At 45.7% G+C, this 19198-nt stretch overlaps 1 pseudogene; it reads left to right on the plus strand.

The window, feature by feature from the left end:
• The window catches only part of LOC135504556 (transcription elongation factor A protein 2-like), a 72448-nt pseudogene that overhangs the window by 15944 nt on the left and 37306 nt on the right, over window positions 1-19198 (plus strand).

Here is a 19198-nt window from a genome sequence, read left to right on the forward strand (position 1 = left end):
CACACAGTTCATTCAGAAAGTATTCAGACCCCTTCCTTTCATCCACATTTTGATACGTCACAGCTTTATTCTAAAATGGTTTCAATATTTTTTTTCCCCCTCATCAATCTACACACAATACCCCATAATGACATCACAATGCCCCATGACATCACAATGCCCCATAATGACATCACAATGCCCCATAATGACATCACAATGCCCCATAATGACATCACAATGCCCCATAATGACATTAGAATACCCGATAATGACATCACAATAGCCCATAATGACATCACAATACCCTATAATGACATCACAATACCCCATAATGAAAAAGCGGAAAAAAATACTTTTCAAATGTATTACAAATGTAAAACAGAAGCACCTTTACATAATGATGTTTTGGCCGATATTGAGTGTGGGTGATTATGGACTGGGGCAACGGCCAGCAGGAGGAGTGAAGGGGTCCTCAGGTTACTTAGAGGCTAGTTAAAGTGTACTCCTAGACTATGACTATAACTCCACACATGTACATCTGAAGATGATGCCTGGGCTTTGATGGACCGTAAAAGAGGTGGATCAAGCCTGATGAATAAAGACCACTATCTCACAGTCAATCCACCGTAAAACGATCACATACAGCAACTTCTACCATCCTAAGGGTGCTTCTTATTTGCCATAAATGGCATTTGTCCTTATAGGGATGTTGGGGTTACTGCACAGACCAATGCATTACAGACTGGGTCAGGGAGAGACATGTAGGTATTACAGACTGGGTCAGGTTGAGACATGTAGGTATTACAGACTGGGTCAGGGAGAGACATGTAGGTATTACAGACTGGGTCAGGTTGAGACATGTAGGTATTACAGACTGGGTCAGGTTGAGACATGTAGGTATTACAGACAGGGTCAGGTTGAGACATGTAGGTATTACAGACTGGGTCAGGGAGGACATGAGGTATTACAGACAGGGTCAGGTTGAGACATGTAGGTATTACAGACTGGGTCAGGGAGAGACATGTAGGTATTACTGGGTCAGAGACATGTAGGTATTACAGACTGGGTCAGGTTGAGACATGTAGGTATTACAGACTACAGACTGGGTCAGACTGGGTCAGGTTGAGACATGTAGGTATTACTTCAGGTTGAGACATGTAGGTATTACAGACTGGGTCAGGTTGAGACATGTAGGTATTACAGACTGGGTCAGGGAGAGACATGTAGGTATTACAGACTGGGTCAGGGAGAGACATGTAGGTATTACAGACTGGGTCAGGGAGAGACATGTAGGTATTACAGACTGGGTCAGGTTGAGACATGTAGGTATTACAGACTGGGTCAGGGTCAGGTTGAGACATGTAGGTACTACAGACTGGGACAGGGTCAGGTTGAGACATGTAGGTATTACAGACTGGGTCAGGTTGAGACATGTAGGTACTACAGACTGGGTCAGGTTGAGACATGTAGGTATTACAGACTGGGTCAGGTTGAGACATGTAGGTATTACAGACTGGGTCAGGTTGAGACATGTAGGTATTACAGACTGGGTCAGGTTGAGACATGTAGGTATTACAGACTGGGTCAGGGAGAGACATGTAGGTATTACAGACTGGGTCACTGGGAGGTTGAGACATGTAGGTATTACAGACTGGGTCAGGGAGAGACATGTAGGTATTACAGACTGGGTCAGGGAGAGACATGTAGGTATTACAGACTGGGTCAGGTTGAGACATGTAGGTATTACAGACTGGGTCAGGTTGAGACATGTAGGTATTACAGACTGGGTCAGGGAGAGACATGTAGGTATTAGACTGGGTCAGGTTGAGACTGGGTCACTGGGAGGTTGAGACATGTAGGTATTACAGACTGGGTCAGGGAGAGACATGTAGGTATTATAGACTGGGTCAGGGTCAGGTTGAGACATGTAGGTATTACAGACTGGGTCAGGGAGAGACATGTAGGTATTACAGACTGGGGTATTACAGACTGGGTCAGGTTGAGACATGTAGGTATTACAGACTGGGTCAGGTTGAGACATGTAGGTATTACAGACTGGGTCAGGTTGAGACATGTAGGTATTACAGACAGGGACAGGTTGAGACATGTAGGTATTACAGACTGGGTCAGGGAGAGACATGTAGGTATTACAGACAGGGTCAGGGAGAGACATGTAGGTATTACAGACTGGGTCAGGGTCAGGTTGAGACATGTAGGTATTACAGACTGGGTCAGGGTCAGGTTGAGACATGTAGGTATTACAGACTGGGTCAGGTTGAGACATGTAGGTATTACAGACTGGGTCAGGTTGAGACATGTAGGTATTACAGACTGGGTCAGGTTGAGACATGTAGGTATTACAGACTGGGTCAGGGAGAGACATGTAGGTATTACAGACTGGGTCAGGTAGAGACATGTAGGTATTACAGACTGGGTCAGGTTGAGACATGTAGGTATTACAGACTGGGTCAGGGAGAGACATGTAGGTATTACAGACTGGGTCAGACTGGGTCAGACTGGGTCAGGTTGAGTTCAGGGAGAGTGTGGTATTACAGACTGGGTAGGACATTAGGTATTACAGACTGAGGGTCAGGTTGAGACAAGACAGACTGGGTCAGGGTCAGGGAGAGACCAGGTATTACAGACTGGGTCAGGTTGAGACGTTATGGGTCAGGTTGAGACATGTAGGTATTACAGACTGGGTCAGGGAGAGACATTAGGTACAGACTTCATGTAGGTCAGACTGGGTCAGGTTGGGACATGTATTACTGGGTCAGGGAGAGACATCAACCAGGTTTTTACAGACTTCAGGGTCAGAGACATGTAGGTATTACATAATGGATTTGGAGTCAGGGAGAGACATGTAATTACAGACTGGGTAGGGAGAGACATGTAGGTATTACAGACCCAGGTTGAGACATGTAGGTATTACAGACTGGATCAATTGAGACATGTAGGTATTATAGACTGGGATAAACATGTACAACAGACTGGGTCACAGGGAACATGTAGGTATTTAGTCTGAGACATGTAGGTAAAACTGGGTCAGGGAGAGACATGTAGGTATTACAGACTGGGTCAGGTTGAGACATGTAGGTATTACAGACTGGATCAGGTTGAGACATGTAGGTATTACAGACTGGATCAGGTTGAGACATGTAGGTATTACAGACTGGGTCAGGGAGAGACATGTAGGTATTACAGACTGGGTCAGGTTGAGACATGTAGGTATTACAGACTGGGTCAGGTTGACATGTAGGTATTACAGACTTCAGGTTGAGACATGTAGGTATTACAGACTGGGTCAGGTTGAGACATGTAGGTATTACAGACTGGGTCAGGTTGAGACATGTAGGTATTACAGACTGGGTCAGGTTGAGACATGTAGGTATTATAGACTGGGTGCAGGTTGAGACATGTAGGTATTATGTCAGGTTGAGACAGTATTACAGACCATAGGCAGACTGGGTCACTGAGACATGTAGGAAAGCAGACATTGGGTCAGGGAGAGACAGGTAGGTATTACAGACTGGGTCAGGGAGACATGTGTATTACAGACTGGGTCAGGGAGAGACATGTAGGTATTATAGACTGGGTCAGGTTGAGACATGTAGGTATTACAGACTGGGTCAGGTTGAGACATGTAGGTATTACAGATCAGGTTGAGACATTTATTACAGACCAGGGTATGAGACATGTAGGTATTACAGACTTCAGGGTCAGGTTGAGACATGTAGGTATTGACTGGGTCAGGGAGAGACATGTAGGTTTACAGACTGGGTCATGAGACATGTAGGTATTACAGACTGGGTCAGGTTGAGACATGTAGGTATTCCAGGTTGAGACATGTTGGTCAGGTTGAGACATGTAGGTATTACAGACTGGGTCAGGGAGAGACATGTAGGTATTACAGACTGGGTCAGGGAGAGACAGGTAGGTATTACAGACTGGGTCATTGAGACATGTAGGTATTACAGACTGGGTCAGGGAGAGACATGTAGGTATTACAGACTGGGTCAGGTTGAGACATGTAGGTATTACAGACTTCAGGTTGAGACATGTAGGTACTACAGACTGGGTCAGGAGAGAATGTCTCACAATCTATCAACTTGAGACTTTACAGACTGGGTCAGGGTCAGGTGAGACATGTAGGTATTACAGACTGGGTTTGAGACATGTAGGTATTACAGACTGGGTCAGGTTGAGACATGTAGGTTTACAATATAACATGTAGGAGACCAGGTTGGAGACATGTAGGTATTACAGACTGGGAGGGAGAGACATGTAAACAGATGGGTCAGGTGAGACATGTTTCACAGACTGGGTCAGGTTGAGACATGTAGGTATTACAGACTGGGTCAGGTTGAGACATGTAGGTATTATAGACTGGGTCAGGGACAGGTTGAGACATGTAGGTATTACAGACTGGGTCAGGTTGAGACATGTAGGTATTACAGACTGGGTCAGGTTGAGACATGTAGGTATTACAGACTGGGTCAGGTTGAGACATGTAGGTATTACAGACTGGGTCAGGGAGAGACATGTAGGTATTACAGACTGGGTCAGGGAGAGACAGGTAGGTATTACAGACTGGGTCAGGGAGAGACATGTAGGTATTACAGACTGGGTCAGGGAGAGACATGTAGGTATTATAGACTGGGTCAGGTTGAGACATGTAATTACAGACTGGGTCAGGTTGAGACATGTAGGTATTACAGACTGGGTCAGGGAGAGACATGTAGGTATTACAGACTACTGAGACTGTATTGATCAGGTTCATGTAGGTATTACAGACCAGGTTGAGACATGTAGGTATTACAGACTGGGTCAGGGTCAGGTTGAGACATGTACTACAGACTGGGTCAGGTTGATGTAGGTATTCTGGGTGACCAGACTGGGTCATAGACTACAGACTGGGTACAGGTTGAGACATGTGTTTGACTGGGTCAGGTTGAGACATGTAGGACCTGGGTTAGGGAGAGACATGAGGTATTACTCTAGGTATTGATGTTGAGACTGACCTGGGTCAGGTTAGCATGACTACTCAGGGAGAGACTGTTTGATCAGGTTCTGACTACAGACTGGGTCAGGGTCAGGTTGACTACTCTGTCAGGTTGATATTCTGACCATGTAGGTATTACAGACTGGGTCAGGTTGAGACATGTAGGTTTGACTGGGTTCTAGAGACAATAGACTGGGTCAGGGAGAGACATGTAGGCATTACAGACTGGGTCAGGGTCAGGTTGAGACATGTAGGTATTACAGACTGGGTCAGGGAGAGACATGTAGGTATTACCAATACATGATTACAGACTGGGTCAGGTTGAGACTAGGCATTACAGTCAGGGTCAGGTTGAGACATGTAGGTATTATATTCTGACAATACAGACTGGGTCAGGTTGAGACATGTGTATTACTCTGTTTACAGATCATTCTGATTACAATAGCTGACTAGGGTCAGGGAGAGACATGTAGGTTTGATATTATTGACTGGGTCAGGTTGAGACTTACACTGAGACATGTAGGTATTACAGACTGTTTGATATTCTGAGACATGTAGGTATTACAGACTGGGTCAGGGAGAGACAGGTATACTGGGTCAGGTTGAGACATGTAGGCATTACTGTTTTGATACATGACAGTTCTGACCAGCGTTATGCTGAGTCTGCAGCCTTGTCTTGTTTGATCATATACCAATGACTCAACCACTTTTTAATGGTAATTTGGCAGCCATAATGGATTTGGAGTCTCTGTTTGGAAGAATAGGGGATTACAAAATACCAGAGGAATTTTAGCTGACAGTTTTTAGTGTCTGAGCCCACTGTTTGAGCTGATTACAATAACAACAACAACCAATACTGTGCACATTTATGTCATGACATGCAGCACTGAGTGAAAGCAACATTTGGAAAGTTTTCCATTGAACAGCTACCAAAAAAGTGATGGTCTACATTTATCATAAACATTCATAGTTGATGACCTATTTTCATCTGTGTTTGATTTATTCTGACCAATAGCTGACTACTCATTTGTTTGATGTTTACATGACCTTATGACCCCCTTCAGCCATGACATATTATTCTGCACTTTTTGATATTCAACTTAACCACTTTTAGTGTGAAATATTTTTGACCAATAGACCTTGGATGTAAACTACTCTGTTTGATCTAATGCCCCTTTTTTTGAGGATTGACCAATAGCTGACTACTCTGTTTGATATTCTGACCAATAGCTGACTACTCTGTTTGATGTTCTGACCAATAGCTGACTACTCTGTTTGATATTCTGACCAATAGCTGACTACTCTGTTTGATATTCTGACCAATAGCTGACTACTCTGTTTGATATTCTGACCAATAGCTGACTACTCTGTTTGATATTCTGACCAATAGCTGACTACTCTGTTTGATATTTGACCAATAGCTGACTACTCTGTTTGATATTCTGATCAATAGCTGACTACTCTGTTTGATATTCTGACCAATAGCTGACTACTCTGTTTGATATTCTGACCAATAGCTGACTACTCTGTTTGATATTCTGACCAATAGCTGACTACTCTGTTTGATATTCTGACCAATAGCTGACTATCTGTTTGATATTCTGACCAATAGCTGACTACTCTGTTTGATATTCTGACCAATAGCTGACTACTCTGTTTGATATTCTGACCAATAGCTGACTACTCTGTTTGATATTCTGACCAATAGCTGACTACTCTGTTTGATATTCTGACCAATAGCTGACTACTCTGTTTGATGTTCCAGATGACTACTCTGTTTAATGTTCTGACCAATAGCTGACTACTCTGTTTGATGTTCCAGATGACTACTCTGTTTAATGTTCTGACCAATAGCTGACTACTCTGTTTAATGTTCTGACCAATAGCTGACTACTCTGTTTGATGTTCTGACCAATAGCTGACTACTCTGTTTGATGTTCCAGATGACTACTCTGTTTGATATTCTGACCAATAGCTGACTACTCTGTTTGATGTTCCAGATGACTACTCTGTTTAATGTTCTGACCAGATAGAACTCTGTTTGATGTTCCAGATGACTACTCTGTTTAATGTTCTGACCAATAGCTGACTACTCTGTTTGATATTCTGACCAATAGCTGACTACTCTGTTTGATGTTCCAGATGACTACTCTGTTTGATGTTCTGACCAATAGCTGACTACTCTGTTTGATATTCTGACCAATAGCTGACTACTCTGTTTGATATTCTGACCAATAGCTGACTACTCTGTTTGATGTTCCAGATGACTACTCTGTTTAATGTTCTGACCAATAGCTGACTACTCTGTTTGATATTCTGACCAATAGCTGACTACTCTGTTTGATGTTCCAGATGACTACTCTGTTTGATGTTCTGACCAATAGCTGACTACTCTGTTTGATATTCTGACCAATAGACTACTCTGTTTGATGTTCCAGATGACTACTCTGTTTGATGTTCTGACCAACATGGCCAGATGACTACTCTGTTTGATGTTCTGACCAATAGCTGACTACTCTGTTTGATATTCTGACCAATAGCTGACTACTCTGTTTGATATTCTGACCAATAGCTGACTACTCTGTTTGATGTTCCAGATGACTACTCTGTTTGATATTCTGACCAATAGCTGACTACTCTGTTTAATGTTCTGACCAATAGCTGACTACTCTGTTTGATGTTCCAGATGACTACAAGCCCATTGGAGCAGACACTGGTGGCTGCACAGATTGGGGACTATATCCTTTCCACATGGATCTTGAGGTAAATGGGTGTGTGGTGGGGACCAGACACATTGTAATAGTGTGAGGACAGTTGTTCTTGTTGTCCGTTCTGTTTCTGGTGGTGTGGTGAGGACCAGACACATTGTAATAGTGTGAGGACAGAGTTGTTCTTGTTGTCCGTTCTGTTTCTGGGGACCGTCACGTATCTACCAGGAGTTTAAGTCTACAGAGAAGTACAAGTCCAGACTGGGGGGTCTCCAACCTGAAGGACCAGAAGAACCCAGGGGGACCGCTGGAAACATCTCAGCTGACCGGCCAACATGGCCGCTGAGGTAAATGTGTGTGGGGACCGTATCGCTAACATGGCCGCTGAGGTAAATGGGGTGGTGGGGGGCCAACATGGCTGCTGAGGTAAATGGGTGTGTGTGGGGACCGCATCGCCAACATGGGGGAGGTAAATGGGTGTGTGTGGGGACCGTATCGCTAACATGGCCGCTGAGGTAAATGGGTGTGTGTGGGGGGTCATGGCCGCTGAGGTAAATGGGGGGTCTGTGTGCGGGGGAGGTGTGTGTGTGTGGGGACCGTATCGCTAACATGGCTGCTGAGGTAAATGGGGGTCTGTGTGCGGGGGGGCCTGTGGGGGGAGGTGTCTGTGTGTGGGGACCGTATCACCTAACATGGCCGCTGAGGTAAATGGGGGGGTCTGTGTGCGGGGGAGGTGTGTGTGTGTGGGGACCGTATCGCTAACATGGCCTCTGAGGTAAATGGGGGGTCTGTGTGCGGGGGGGGACCGTGGGGGAGGTGTGTGTGTGTGGGGACCGTGGGGGGCGGGGAGCGTGGGCGGGAGGTGTGTGTGTGGGGAGCGTGGGGTGGGGTGGGGGAGGGTGTGTGTGTGTGAGGACCGTGGGGTGGGGGGGGTGTGTGTTTGAGTACCGTGGGGGGGGTTGGTGTGTGTGAGGTGTGTGTGTGGGGAGGTTGGGGGGGAGGTGTGTGTGTGTGGGGACTGTGGGGGGGGGGGTGGTGGTGTGTGGTTTGTGTGCGCTTCATCTCTGACACTGAGGCCGTCCTGTAAGGTTCTGTCTGTGTGTGACCCAACAGGAGATGGCGAGCGCGGAGCTGAAAGAGATGAGGAAGACTTTGACCAAGGACGCCATCAGAGAGCACCAGCTGTCTAAAGTGGGCGGGACCGAGACGGACATGTTTCAATGTGGCAAATGCAGGGGCAAGAACTGCACCTACACACAGGTACTGACATAGTGAACTGGACCTCTACACAGGTACTGACATAGTGAACTGGACCTCTACACAGGTACTGACATAGTGAACTGGACACAGGTACTGACATAGTGAACTGGACCTCTACACAGGTACTGACATAGTGAACTGGACACAGGTACTGACATAGTGAACTGGACCTCTACACAGGTACTGACATAGTGAACTGGACCTCTACACAGGTACTGACATAGTGAACTGGACCTCTACACAGGTACTGACATAGTGAACTGGACCTCTACACAGGTACTGACATAGTGAACTGGACCTCTACACAGGTACTGACAGATAGTGAACTGGACCTCTATACAGGTACTGACATAGTGAACTGGACACAGGTACTGACATAGTGAACTGGACCTATACACAGGTACTGACATAGTGAACTGGACCTCTACACAGGTACTGACATAGTGAACTGGACACAGGTACTGACATAGTGAACTGGACCTCTACACAGGTACTGACATAGTGAACTGGACCTATCCACAGGTACTGACATAGTGAACTGGACCTATCTATGACATAGTGAAGGTACTGACATAGTGAACTGGACCTCTACACAGGTACTGACATAGTGAACTGGACCTCTACACAGGTACTGACATAGTGAACTGGACCTCTACACAGGTACTGACATAGTGAACTGGACACAGGTACTGACATAGTGAACTGGACCTCTACACAGGTACTGACATAGTGAACTGGACCTCTACACAGGTACTGACATAGTGAACTGGACCTCTACACAGGTACTGACATAGTGAACTGGACACAGGTACTGACATAGTGAACTGGACATAGTGAACTGGACAGGTACTGACATAGTGAACTGGACACAGGTACTGACATAGTGAACTGGACCTCTATCCACAGGTACTGACATAGTGAACTGGACCTCTGGACACAGGTACTGACATAGTGAACTGGACCTCTATACAGGTACTGACATAGTGAACTGGACACAGGTACTGACATAGTGAACTGGACCTCTACACAGGTACTGACATAGTGAACTGGACCTCTATACAGGTACTGACATAGTGAACTGGACCTCTATACAGGTACTGACATAGTGAACTGGACCTCTACACAGGTACTGACATAGTGAACTGGACCTATACACAGGTACTGACATAGTGAACTGGACACAGGTACTGACATAGTGAACTGGACCTCTACACAGGTACTGACATAGTGAACTGGACCTCTACACAGGTACTGACATAGTGAACTGGACCTCTACACAGGTACTGACATAGTGAACTGGACCTCTACACAGGTACTGACATAGTGAACTGGACCTCTACACAGGTACTGACATAGTGAACTGGACCTCTACACAGGTACTGACATAGTGAACTGGACCTCTACACAGGTACTGACATAGTGAAACTGGACCTGACATAGTGAACTGGACTACACAGGTACTGACATAGTGAACTGGACCTCTACACAGGTAGGTACTGGACCTCTATACAGGACATAGTGAACTACACAGGTACTGACATAGTGAACTACACAGGTACTGACATAGTGAACTGGACCTCTACACAGGTACTGACATAGTGAACTGGACCTCTACACAGGTACTGACATACTGGTGAACTAGTGACCTCTACACAGGTACTGACATAGTGAACTGGACTGACATAGTGAACTGGACCTCCACAGGTACTGACATAGTGAACTGGACTATCCACAGGTACTGACATAGTGAACTGGACCTCTACACAGGTACTGACATAGTGAACTGGACCTCTACACAGGTACTGACATAGTGAACTACACAGGTACTGACATAGTGAACTGGACCTCTATACAGGTACTGACATAGTGAACTGGACCTCTACACAGGTACTACACAGGTACTGACATAGTGAACTGGACCATAGTGAACTACACAGGTACTGACATAGTGAACTGGACTACACAGGTACCATAGTGAACTGGACACAGGTACTGACATAGTGAACTGGACCTACACAGGTACTGACATAGTGAACTAGGTACTGACATAGTGAACTGTACTGACATAGTGAACTGGACCTCTACACAGGTACTGACATAGTGAACTGGACTGACATAGTGAACTGGACCTATACAGGTACTGACAGGTACTGACATAGTGAACTGGACCTCTACACAGGTACTGACATAGTGAACTGGACCTCTACACAGGTACTGACATAGTGAACTGGACATAGTGAACTCTACACAGGTACTGACATAGTGAACTGGACCTCTACACAGGTACTGACATAGTGAACTGGACCTATACTACTGACATAGTGAACTGGACCTCTATACACAGGTACTGACATAGTGAACTGGACCTCTACACAGGTACTGACATAGTGAACTGGACCTCTACACAGGTACTGACATAGTGAACTGGACCTCTACACAGGTACTGACATAGTGAACTGGACCTCTACACAGGTACTGACATACTGGACCTCGATACAGGTGAACTGGACCTCTACACAGGTACTGACAGGAACTGGACACACAGGTACTGACCTCTATCCACAGGTACTGACATAGTGAACTGGACCTCTACACAGGTACTGACATAGTGAACTGGACCTCTACACAGGTACTGACATAGTGAACTGGACCTCTACACAGGTACTGACATAGTGAACTGGACCTACACAGGTACTGACATAGTGAACTGGACCTCTACACAGGTACTGACATAGTGAACTGGACCTCTACACAGGTACTGACATAGTGAACTGGACCTCTACACAGGTACTGACATAGTGAACTGGACCTCTACACAGGTACTGACATAGTGAACTGGACCTCTACACAGGTACTGACATAGTGAACTGGACACAGGTACTGACATAGTGAACTGGACCTATCCACAGGTACTGACATAGTGAACTGGACCTCTACACAGGTACTGACATAGTGAACTGGACCTCTACATAGTGAACAGGTACTGACATAGTGAACTGGACCTATACACAGGTACTGACATAGTGAACTGGACCTCTATACAGGTACTGACATAGTGAACTGGACCTCTACACAGGTACTGACATAGTGAACTGGACCTCTACACAGGTAGTGACTGGACCTCTACACAGGTACTGACATAGTGAACTGGACACAGGTACTGACATAGTGAACTGGACTCCACAGGTACTGACATAGTGAACTGGACCTCTATACAGGTACTGACATAGTGAACTGGACCTCTACACAGGTACTGACATAGTGAACTGGACCTCTATACAGGTACTGACATAGTGAACTGGACCTCTACACAGTACTGACACATAGTGAACTGGACCTATCCACAGGTACTGACATAGTGAACTGGACCTCTATCCACAGGTACTGACATAGTGAACTGGACCTCTACACAGGTACTGACATAGTGAACTGGAACAGGTACTGACATAGTGAACTGGACCTCTATACAGGTACTGACATAGTGAACTGGACCTCTACACAGGTACTGACATAGTGAACTGGACCTCTACACAGGTACTGACATAGTGAACTGGACCTATCCACAGGTACTGACATAGTGAACTGGACCTCTATACACAGGTACTGACATAGTGAACTGGACCTCTATACAGGTACTGACATAGTGAACTGGACCTCTACACAGGTACTGACATAGTGAACTGGACCTCTACACAGGTACTGACATAGGAACTACCTGACATAGTGAACTGGACCTCTACACAGGTACTGACATAGTGAACTGGACCTCTCCACAGGTACTGACATAGTGAACTGGACCTCTATACAGGTACTGACATAGTGAACTGGACCTCTACACAGGTACTGACATAGTGAACTGGACCTCTATACACAGGTACTGACATAGTGAACTGGACCTCTACACAGGTACTGACATAGTGAACTGGACCTCTACACAGGTACTGACATAGTGAACTGGACCTCTGGTACTGACATAGTGAACTGGACCTCTACAGGTACTGACATAGTGAACTGGACCTATCCACAGGTACTGACATAGTGAACTGGACCTCTACACAGGTACTGACATAGTGAACTGGACCTCTACACAGGTACTGACATAGTGAACTGGACCTCTACACAGGTACTGACATAGTGAACTGGACCTCTACACAGGTACTGACATAGTGAACTGGACCTCTACACAGGTACTGACATAGTGAACTGGACCTCTACACAGGTACTGACATAGTGAACTGGACCTCTACACAGGTACTGACATAGTGAACTGGACCTATACAGGTACTGACAGTGAACTACTACAGGTACTGACATAGTGAACTACACAGGTACCATAGTGAACTGGACCTCTACACAGGTACTGACATAGTGAACTGGACCTGACTGAACACAGGTACTGACATAGTGAACTGGACCTCTACACAGGTACTGACATAGTGAACTGGACATAGTGAACTCTACACAGGTACTGACATAGTGAACTGGACACAGGTACTGACATAGTGAACTGACCTCTATAGTGACAACTGAACTGGACCTATCCACAGGTACTGACATAGTGAACTGGACCTCTCCACAGGTACTGACATAGTGAACTGGACCTGGACCTATCCACAGGTACTGACATAGTGAACTGGACCTCTACACAGGTACTGACATAGTGAACTGGACCCTATCAGGTACTGACATAGTGAACTGGACCTATACAGGTACTGACATAGTGAAACTGGACTGACATAGTGAACTGGACCTCTATACAGGTACTGACATAGTGAACTGGACCTCTACACAGGTACTGACATAGTGAACTGGACACACAGGTACTGACATAGTGAACTGGACCTCTACACAGGTACTGACATAGTGAACTGGACCTCTACACAGGTACTGACATAGTGAAACTGGACCTCTATCCACAGGTACTGACATAGTGAACTGGACCTCTATACAGGTACTGACATAGTGAACTGGACCTCTACACAGGTACTGACATAGTGAACTGGACCTCTACACAGGTACTGACATAGTGAACTGGACCCACAGGTACTGACATAGTGAACTGGACCTCTATACAGGTACTGACATAGTGAACTGGGACACAGGTACTGACATAGTGAACTGGACCTATATACAGGTACTGACATAGTGAACTGGACCTCTGACAGGTACTGACATAGTGAACTGGACCTCAGGTACTGACAGGTACTGACATAGTGAACTGGACCTCTACACAGGTACTGACATAGTGAACTGGACCTCTACACAGGTACTGACATAGTGAACTGGACCTCTACACAGGTACTGACATAGTGAACTGGACCTCTAAACAGGTACTGACATAGTGAACTGGACCTCTACACAGGTACTGACATAGTGAACTGGACCTCTGGATACAGGTACTGACATAGTGAACTGGACCTCTACACAGGTACTGACATAGTGAACTGGACCTCTATACAGGTACTGACATAGTGAACTGGACCTCTACACAGGTACTGACATAGTGAACTGGACCTATCCACAGGTACTGACATAGTGAACTGGACCTCTACACAGGTACTGACATAGTGAACTGGACCTCTACACAGGTACTGACATAGTGAACTGGACCCTATACAGGTACTGACATAGTGAACTGGTACTGACATAGTGAACTGGACCTCTATACAGGTACTGACATAGTGAACTGGACCTCTACACAGGTACTGACATAGTGAACTGGACCTCTGGACCTCTACACAGGTACTGACATAGTGAACTGGACCTCTACACAGGTACTGACATAGTGAACTGGACCTCTACACAGGTACTGACATAGTGAACTGGACCTCTACACAGGTACTGACATAGTGAACTACTATACAGGTACTGACATAGTGAACTGGACCTCTACACAGGTACTGACATAGTGAACTGGACCTCTACACAGGTACTGACATAGTGAACTGGACCTCTACACAGGTACTGACATAGTGAACTGGACCTCTACACAGGTACTGACATAGTGAACTGGACCTCTACACAGGTACTGACATAGTGAACTGGACCTCTACACAGGTACTGACATAGTGAACTGGACCTCTCCACAGGTACTGACATAGTGAACTGGACCTATCCACAGGTACTGACATAGTGAACTGGACCTCTACACAGGTACTGACAGTGAACTACTGACATAGTGAACTGCACCCCCACACAGACCTCTACACAGGTACTGACATAGTGAACTGGACCTCTATACAGGTACTGACATAGTGAACTGGACCTCTATACAGGTACTGACATAGTGAACTGGACCTCTACACAGGAACATAGTGAACTGGACCTCTACACAGGTACTGACATAGTGAACTGGACCTCTACACAGGTACTGACATAGTGAACTGGACCTATACACAGGTACTGACATAGTACTGACACACAGGTACTGAACTGGACCTCTATACAGGTACTGACATAGTGAACTGGACCTCTACACAGGTACTGACATAGTGAACTGGACACAGGTACTGACATAGTGAACTGGACCTCTACACAGGTACTGACATAGTGAACTGGACCTCTACACAGGTACTGACATAGTGAACTGGACCTATACACAGGTACTGACATAGTGAAGTGTACTGACATAGTGAACTGGACCTCTACACAGGTACTGACATAGTGAACTGGACCTCTACACAGGTACTGACATAGTGAACTGGACCCTCAGGTACACAGGTACTGACATAGTGAACTGGACATAGTGAACTGGACCTACACAGGTACTGACATAGTGAACTGGACCTCTACACAGGTACTGACATAGTGAACTGGACCTCTACTGGACAGGTACTGACATAGTGAACTGGACCTCTATACAGGTACTGACATAGTGAACTGGACCTCTACACAGGTACTGACATAGTGAACTGGACCTGAACTACACAGGTACTGACATAGTGAACTGGACCTGACATAGTGAACTGGACCTCTACAGGTACTGACATAGTGAACTGGACTACACAGGTACTGACATAGTGAACTGGACACAGGTACTGACATAGTGAACTGGAACTGACATAGTGAACTGGACCTCTATACAGGTACTGACTGAACTGGACACAGGTACTGACATAGTGAACTGGACCCTACACAGGTACTGACATAGTGAAACTACACAGGTACTGACATAGTGAACTGGACCTCTACACAGGTACTGACATAGTGAACTGGACCTCTACACAGGTACTGACATAGTGAACTGGACACAGGTACTGACATAGTGAACTGGACCTCTACACAGGTACTGACATAGTGAACTGGACCTCTACACAGGTACTGACATAGTGAACTGGACCTCTACACAGGTACTGACATAGTGAACTGGACCTCTACACAGGTACTGACATAGTGAACTGGACCTCTACACAGGTACTGACATAGTGAACTGGACCTCTACACAGGTACTGACATAGTGAACTGGACCTCTAGGTACAGGTACTGACATAGTGAACTGGACCTCTACACAGGTACTGACATAGTGAACTGGACCTCTACACAGGTACTGACATAGTGAACTGGACCTCTACACAGGTACTGACATAGTGAACTGGACCTCAGGTACACATAGTGAACTGGACACAGGTACTGACATAGTGAACTGGACCTCTACACAGGTACTGACATAGTGAACTGGACACAGGTACTGACATAGTGAACTGGTACTGGACAGGTACTGACATAGTGAACTGGACCTATCCACAGGTACTGACATAGTGAACTGGACCTACTGACATACAGGTACTGACATAGTGAACTGGACCTCTACACAGGTACTGACATAGTGAACTGGACCTCTACACAGGTACTGACATAGTGAACTGGACCTCTACACAGGTACTGACATAGTGAACTGGACACAGGTACTGACATAGTGAACTGGACTCACAGGTACTGACATAGTGAACTGGACCTCTGACACAGTGAACTACTGACATAGTGAACTGGACCTCTGAACTGGACACAGGTACTGACATAGTGAACTGGACTACACAGGTACTGACATAGTGAACTGGACACAGATACTGACATAGTGAACTGGACCTATCCACAGGTACTGACATAGTGAACTGGACCTCTATACAGGTACTGACATAGTGAACTGGACACAGGTACTGACATAGTGAACTGGACCTCTATACAGGTACTGACATAGTGAACTGGACCTCTACACAGGTACTGACATAGTGAACTGGACCTCTACACAGGTACTGACATAGTGAACTGGACCTCTACACAGGTACTGACATAGTGAACTGGACCTCTACACAGGTACTGACATAGTGAACTGGACCTCTACACAGGTACTGACATAGTGAACTGGACCTCTATACAGGTACTGACATAGTGAACTGGACCTATCCACAGGTACTGACATAGTGAACTGGACCTCTACACAGGTACTGACATAGTGAACTGGACCTCTACACAGGTACTGACATAGTGAACTGGACCTCTACACAGGTACTGACATAGTGAACTGGACCTCTACACAGGTACTGACATAGTGAACTGGACCTCTACACAGGTACTGACATAGTGAACTGGACCTCTACACAGGTACTGACATAGTGAACTGGACCTCTACACAGGTACTGACATAGTGAACTGGACCTATCCACAGGTACTGACATAGTGAACTGGACCTATCCACAGGTACTGACATAGTGAACTGGACCTCTACACAGGTACTGACATAGTGAACTGGACCTCTACACAGGTACTGACATAGTGAACTGGACCTCTATACAGGTACTGACATAGTGAACTGGACCTCTACACAGGTACTGACATAGTGAACTGGACCTCTATACAGGTACTGACATAGTGAACTGGACCTCTACACAGGTACTGACATAGTGAACTGGACACAGGTACTGACATAGTGAACTGGACCTCTACACAGGTACTGACATAGTGAACTGGACCTCTACACAGGTACTGACATAGTGAACTGGACCTCTACACAGGTACTGACATAGTGAACTGGACACAGGTACTGACATAGTGAACTGGACCTCTACACAGGTACTGACATAGTGAACTGGACCTCTACACAGGTACTGACATAGTGAACTGGACCTCTATACAGGTACTGACATAGTGAACTGGACCTCTACACAGGTACTGACATAGTGAACTGGACCTCTACACAGGTACTGACATAGTGAACTGGACCTCTACACAGGTACTGACATAGTGAACTGGACCTCTACACAGGTACTGACATAGTGAACTGGACCTCTATACAGGTACTGACATAGTGAACTGGACCTCTGTACAGGTACTGACATAGTGAACTGGACCTCTACACAGGTACTGACATACCGAGCCTTCAGAAGGTTCATACACCTAACAGGTACTGTAGACGAGAGGTAGGCTACTGGCGGCCCGCGGGCCAAAACTGGACTCAAAAGTATTGTTATTTTTTTGTCTATATATACGGGGCGTAAAGTACTCAGACCCCTTCACTTTTTCCACCTTTGTGTTACGTGACAGCCGTATTCTAAAATTGATTAAATTGTTCGTTTTCCTTCATCAATCTACACACCATAACCTATAATGACAAAGCAAAAACAGGTTTTTAGAAATGTTTGCAAATTTCTAAAAACATTTACATAAATATTCAGACCCTTTACTCAGTACTTTGTCGAAGCACCTTTGGCAGTGATTACAGCCTCCAGTCTTCTTGGGTAATGACGCTACAAGCTTGGCGCAGCTGTATTTGGGGAGTTTCTCCCATTCTTCTCTGCAGATCCTCTCTGTCAGGTTGGATTGGGAGGGTAGCTGCACAGCTGTTTTCAGGTTTCCAGAGATGTTGGATGGGGATTTAAGTCTGGGCTCCAGCTGGGCCACTCAAGGACATTCAAATCATTCAAACTTTATTTGTCACATGCGCCGAATGCAAGTGTAGACCTCACTGTGAAATGCTTACTTTCAAGCCCTTAACCTACAGTGCAGTTTAAGAAAAGTTAAGAACATGTTTACCAAATAAACTATAGTAGAAGATAATAAAAAGTAACACAATAACATAACAGTAACGAAGCTATATACAGGGAGTACCAGTACTGAGTCAATGTGGAGGCTATGTACAGGGGGTACCAGTACTGAGTCAATGTGGAGGTTATATACAGGCGTGTACCGGTACAGAGTCAATGTGGAGGCTATATACAGGGGGTACCAGTACAGAGTAAGTGTGGAGGCT

Source organism: Oncorhynchus masou, chromosome 18, assembly GCF_036934945.1.
Source record: "Oncorhynchus masou masou isolate Uvic2021 chromosome 18, UVic_Omas_1.1, whole genome shotgun sequence".
Taxonomy (NCBI): Eukaryota; Metazoa; Chordata; class Actinopteri; order Salmoniformes; family Salmonidae; genus Oncorhynchus; species Oncorhynchus masou.